Consider the following 6825-nt stretch of genomic DNA (forward strand, 5'->3'; position numbering starts at 1 on the left):
AATCACCAATAGCGTCCACTAAAAGTGAACGCTGAAGACTCATCAAAGTCGACCCTAATACTTAACTATTAGGGTCGAGAGTAGGTAGAAAAATTAAAAAAAATAAAATAAAATAAAATTAATCACCAATAGCGTCCACTAAAAGTCGACCATAAAGAATAGGTAGAAAAATTAAAAAAATAAATAAAAAAATAAAATTAATCACCAATAGCGTCCACTAAAAGTGGACACTGAAGACTCATCATTAGGGTCGACTTTCAAAGTCGACCCTAATACTTAACTATTATGGTCGACAAAGTTGACCCTAAAGAGTAGGTAGAAAAATTAAAAAAATAAAATTGATGACCAATAGCGTCCACTAAAAGTAGACGCTGAAGACTCATTATTAGGGTCGACTTTGAAAGTCGACCCTAATACTTAACTATTAGGGTCGACAAAGTCGACCCTAAAGAGTAGGTAGAAAAATAAATAAAAAAATAAAATTTAAGCCCAATAGCATCCACTTTGAAAGTCGCCCCTGATACTAAAGTATTAGGGTCGACTTTGTGGACTCTAAAGAGTAGGTAAAAAAAATAAATAAATAAATAAATAAAAATAAAATTTAAGCTAATAATTAATTATAAGATAAATATCACATTAATGATCTTTTATACTAAAAATTTATTAAATTTAAATTTGTTGTTAATATTTAATAATAAAAACATATTTAATATTTGACTCATTGAACATATAATTTGATGCAATACCTCCTTCCATTAGGATTTGGCGTTAAAATGTTATTTCCCAAAAATTTACCTCCGATAATATGTCATTATTTATTTTATATAAATTATTGGATATTCGATCGATCGTGATAGGATCAAATAATCGATCAAACTTCAAACAAATTAAAGGTTCGTTCACACATCCGTTAGGTCCTACTGCATTTGTTCGATCGATCATGATAGGATCAAATGATCGATCAAACTTTAAACAATTGAAATTGAAGGTTTGATCGAATATCCGATCAATCATAATGAATTAGTTCGATTGATCGTGATAAGATCAAATGATTGAAACAATTGAAATTGAATTAATTCGATTGATCGTGATAGGATCAAATGATCGATCAAACATCGATCCTACTGAATTAATTTGATTGATCGTGATAGGATCAAATGATCAATCAAATATTCGATCGATCCTAATGAATTAGTTCGATTGATCGTGATAGGATCAAATAATCGATCAAACATCCGATCGATCATAATGAATTAGTTCGATTGATCGTGATAGGATCAAATGTTTAATCGAACATCCGATCAATCCTAGTGAATTAGTTTGATTTATTGTGATAGGATCAAATGATCAATCAAACTTGAAAAAAAATTGATGGTTTGATCGAACATATGATCGATCCTAGTGAATTAGTTTGATTGATCGTGAAACTGGATACAATTGAAGGTTCAATCGAACATGTGCATCTTACATGTTCAATAAATACATGTAATTTTTATAGATGAGGTTAAAAAAAAAAAAATTTCAACCCAATTTGGAGAAAATTTTTGTCTATATATATATATATATATGTGTGTGTGTGTGTGTGTGTGTGTGTGAGAAAACTACAAAATGATGTATATATATTAACAAATAAAAAATAGAAAAATAGAAAAATAGAAAACTTTACTAATTATGACCCAAAAAATTAATTTTTGTTTTTTCAATCAATTTTGACTTAAAAAAAAATTAATAAGCTAATATAATTGTCTTAATAAGTTCAAATAAAAAAAATTAAAAAGTGGACAATCAACGTCAACATTATAGGTTGACGCTGATAGTATGGTTATCAGCGTCAACTCATATGGGTCGACGCTGATAGATTTATATTAGCGTCGACTGATATAAAACTATGTCAGTTTGGTACAAATTAGAAGGCGGGATCCATTGGCGCAGCGGGTGAAATTTTCGAAAAATTTTTTTGTATCTCCCCCTTTTTTCTTCTTCACCTCTCTAACTCATTCTTCTCATGTTATCCCCTGCCTTCTGCAGTTCTGCACAATACCAGGAGAGAGAGCTAGAGCGAGAGAGAGAGAGATCGACACAAGAGAGAGAGAGAGAGTGACGGACAAACGGAGAGAGACAGATGAGACCGCGAGAGAGAGAGAGAGAGATGCGATTCAAAGTTGCAGACGCACAACCATGTATTTTCTCCCTCTAGTTGCAGACGCATAGCCAGGTTCTCTCTCATTCGGTCCTCTTTCTCGCTCTCCTCTCTCTCTCTCTCCCTATATATTTTGTTTTCTTAGATTTTATTCAATTTTTTTACGTTAATCTCATATCTGACTTTTGGTCTATGATATGATATATATCTCTTTGTCTCTCTCACTAATGAACATTTGTCTTTCTCTAGTTGCCGAGCAAGGAAGAAAGAAGAGCTTCAGGTAAATTTTCTTCCTCTTCGTCTTCTCTCTTTTCGTTACTGTCCGAAATTTTCTCTCGTCGGAACCCTGTTTTCTCATGCTTTGGTTTAATTTCGAATCTTGGTGCATATTTCTGAAATTTACGCTTCATGTTGGCATACCTATGGATGATTTGAGAGTATTTTGCTAATTTTGGATTTGGGGATGAAAAATTGTAGAAGCCCGCCCCTATTTGTTTTTTGTAGAAGCCCCTAGTATATGGAATTTGAGGATTATTGGGTCAACGCTAATGGTGGGTGTTGTTTTGATTTTTGGATAATTTCTTGATTTGATTTTGTGTGTTTCTTGATATGGGGTTTTATTTTGGGGACCCTATTCATAAATGTTCTTAATCATTTATATGGAATTTGAGGATTATTGGGTCAATGCTAATGGTGGGTGTTGTTTTGATTTTTGGATAATTTCTTGATTTGATTTTGTGTGTTTCTTGATATGGGATTTTATTTTGGGGACCCTATTCATAAATGTTCTTAATCATTTATATGGAATTTGAGGATTATTGGGTCAATGCTAATGGTGGGTGTTGTTTTGATTTTTGGATAAGGATCCAGCTTACATGCGGTTGACAAAATAACCGCATAGCTGCTGTTAAAATTTGAACGGTTCAGATTTAGTACTAGTAGTTTTACACTGACGATGTTGATTTAACAAAAAGGCAAAGCAAACGGCGTTGGATTCAAGAGACTGAACAACACTCGTTCCTCCACCACCTCTTGCTCTCGCTCCCGCCGCTGTGCCTTCCTTTCCCATCTTTCTTTCTCTCTCTCTTCGAAGATTGATGTTAGCTTTGCTTAAAATTTTGGGTCTGCTTAATATTTTCATGGGTTTGTGAGTTTGCTTAAAAGCTTTGTTCCCAATTACTCCAGTAATTCCACGGACATCTCCCCATTTGGTATCAATAGTTTATGAGTCTGGGCGTGGATGTTCTCAAATATGGTTAATATTTTCTTGGATCGGTGAGTTTGCTTAAAATATTTGTTTCGTCAATTACTCCTCTTTTTGGGGCTTTTGAAGAGGAAAATAGGGGAAAAAGCACTGGTAATTGTAAAGCAGCAAAGAAATAAAAACATGGAAAAGAGGAATATGAAAGGAGTGTCCCTATCTAATCCATTTTGTTTCGTCTTTTTTATCCCTTCCATGCCCAGCGTCTTGTCCTCAAATTTCCTTTCCAGAAACCCCTTTCAGCAGAACACAGACTGAGAGAGCTTGAGACTGAAAAATAAAATGGTGACTGGATGAAGAAGAGCATTCTGTAATAATCGTCTTTCTCCCAAATCTCCCTCTAGCTTCTCATTCCTCAAAGCCTTGTCTCTCCGCCAGAAAATAAACGGCGTTTGTTTTCCTTTCAGTCAGTCACAACGTCTGATGAAACTGCTATTATTAAATCTAGACCGTTCAACTACTAGTATTAAATCTGGACCTTTCAAATTTTAACAGCAGCTATGCGGTTATTTTATCAACCGCATGTAAGCCGGATCCTTTGGATAATTTCTTGATTTGATTTTGTGTGTTTCTTGATATGGGATTTTATTTTGGGGACCCTATTCATAAATGTTCTTAATCATTTATATGGAATTTGAGGATTATTGGGTCAATGCTAATGGTGGGTGTTGTTTTGATTTTTGGATAATTTCTTGATTTGATTTTGTTTGTTTCTTGATATGGGATTTTATTTTGGGGACCCTATTCATAAATGTTCTTAATCAGCTTCAAAAGGGTTTTGGACAATTTCTTAACAGTTTTGAAGTGTCTTCGGGAGTAGGGATTTTGTATTATTGTTCATTTTTTATGCTCTATGTTGTCTTGGATTTGAGGACAATCTAAAAGTTGCTTTATTTGTAGTTGTTAACAACAGTTGTTTGCTGCTAAGCTAACCATTGACTGGTCGTTTCTAGTTTTGGGTGTCAGATATATTGTGAGGTCTTGAGTATCAAGCTTTGTGTTTCTACGGGAATATGTATTATAATTTAGCTAGTGATTTTGTAATAACTTTGTGTATCTTATGAAAATATTGAGTTCATTTGCATTTAGATGTTTGTTACACATTTGATTTGTTTGGTTGTTGTCTATTTTCAGGTCTTATTTGTTTACCCTCCAGAAAAGCAGCTGCCTCTTAAATACAAAGATCTTCTTTCATTTTGCTTCCCTGGAGGCTTGGAGGTTGGGTGTATGCTTTTTGGGTCAATTTTTGGAATGATCAGTTCGTGTATTTGAAAGTTAGGAGCTATATTTCTTATTGCTCATGACTTCTAGTTGTTCAGCTGCTGTGGAATCATAAAATGTAACTTATGCTTGAAGTTTATTTAGTTACCATCTACTGGCGCTAGAAAAATGCTCATTAAACTGAATACCAAGGAATACCAGTGTTCCCTGGTTCTGCGATCGATCGCACTTGGAGTGCGATCGATCGCAGTACCAGAGGGTTTTTAAGTAGGTTTTTTATATTTTGCGATCGATCGTAAAATGTCGAAAACCTACTGATACTGCGATCGATCGCAGATTATTTTTTTTTAAAATTTTTTAGGACCATTAGGGTCCACTTTGTGGACGCTAATGGTTAACTATCAGCGTCCACTTTGGTTTGGACGCTGATAGTTAATTTTTTTTTTTTAATTTTTTTGGACCATTAGGGTCCACTTTGTGGACGCTAATTATTAACTATCAGCATCCACTTTGGTTTGGACGCTGATAGTTAATTTTTTTTTAAATTTTTTTAGGACCATTAGGGTCCACTTTGTGGACGCTAATGGTTAACTATCAGCGTCCACTTTTAGTGGACACTAATGGTTGATTATCAGCCATAGTCTTTAGGGTCAAAACATTTCGACTTTTAGGGTTGATAAAGTGGACGCTAAAAGTGATAATTAGGGTCGACTTTAAGTGGACGTTGATAATCACGCATTTGATCATTAGGGTCGGACTATTAGCGTCGACACTTTTAGGGTCAAAAAGTCGACGCTGTTGTCAACAGCGTCCACTTTAGGACTTTTAAGTCGCCCCTAAAGACCTAAATTCTTGTAGTGTGCTAAGATGGCCACAATGTTTGTCATGGATTGTGTTTGGAGGGAGGAAACTTCACCATGCATATGTGATATTGTTTTGATGGAATTTTCTGTTTCATCAACTTGTTCTTGAAATGAAATGAAATCAACATATTTATTCTAAAAAAAAATGGATTGTATATATAATTGGGACATAGTTTTTCTTGAAATTGGGTTAAAAGAAATTACTCTAACTTATTCTATAAAAATGACATGTGCCCTATACATGTAAGAAGTATATGTTTTTTTTTTTTTTTTAATTACAAAGACAAAATTAAAAGAATTTTTTTTCAAAAAACATGTACTTCTACCGCACTATTTAAAAAAACATTGATTTTCAACAACCTGGAAGACTTTTTTAATATTTTTAAATGCGGTTGTCTATATGAGAAATCCTAAAGTCTATGATGTCTGAGACAAGAAACACCAAAGTCTATAGCACATGCATGGGTCTCACAATTGTCCCGTGTTGACTACGGACTCTCTTTTTTTCTTTTTTTTCCTCGTTTATTTCTCCATTAATCAGTCAGACGAACTTTTATTTATTTATTTAATTTAATTTGTGGCTGGCGTTGACGGGCGTGTTTACTCAAGTCAAGAAACACCTCTTGGAATAGTTTTAAATTGGTTTGACGCTCCAATTTTGAAGGAAGATGGATACGTCCACTTTTTTTCAAATGAAATAATTACAATCAATTTTATAGTAGGAGACATTAAGGATTTTTTTTGAAGTTTGAGACATACATTATCCTAATTAAAAGTTTAAGAAGATTATCAATTGGGTGATAGTTTGAGAAGATAATTGTTATAATTTCTAAATTTTTTCTTCAAAAGTTGATTTTCAAATGATGTGCTATCATCCCATAAGTTGGTAACAAATTTATCAAAATAATAAATCTCATGGAATTGTGACACATCATTTGAAAATTAATTTTTCAGAAAAAAAATTTGAAAAGTGTAACCCTTCCCGTTTGAATGGGGGTCTGAGCACTTTGCCCTAATAATAAAAAAAATATATTCAAGTGTTGATTGAGATTGTAATGTTAGTTTGTGGGATAAAAATGTAGTATAACATTTTTCTTGTGACAAATAAAGTCCGAATCAGTAAATTTGATAATTAAAGCCTTAAGTTTTCTTTGATTGGAATTTCAATTGATGAATAGTAAACGGAGCGCTCGATGATTGTTAGGCTTTAGCGAGCTCACCCTGATCTCAATCTTAAGCCTCAATTTAGGAAAAAAATTCATGTTCTCAATTTTGAGGCTAATTAATCATTGCCGGTTCTCCCATCAAATATATCGATCCAACATATCTTGCTCCAATAG

Source organism: Corylus avellana, chromosome ca4 (genome assembly GCF_901000735.1).
Source record: "Corylus avellana chromosome ca4, CavTom2PMs-1.0".
Taxonomy (NCBI): Eukaryota; Viridiplantae; Streptophyta; class Magnoliopsida; order Fagales; family Betulaceae; genus Corylus; species Corylus avellana.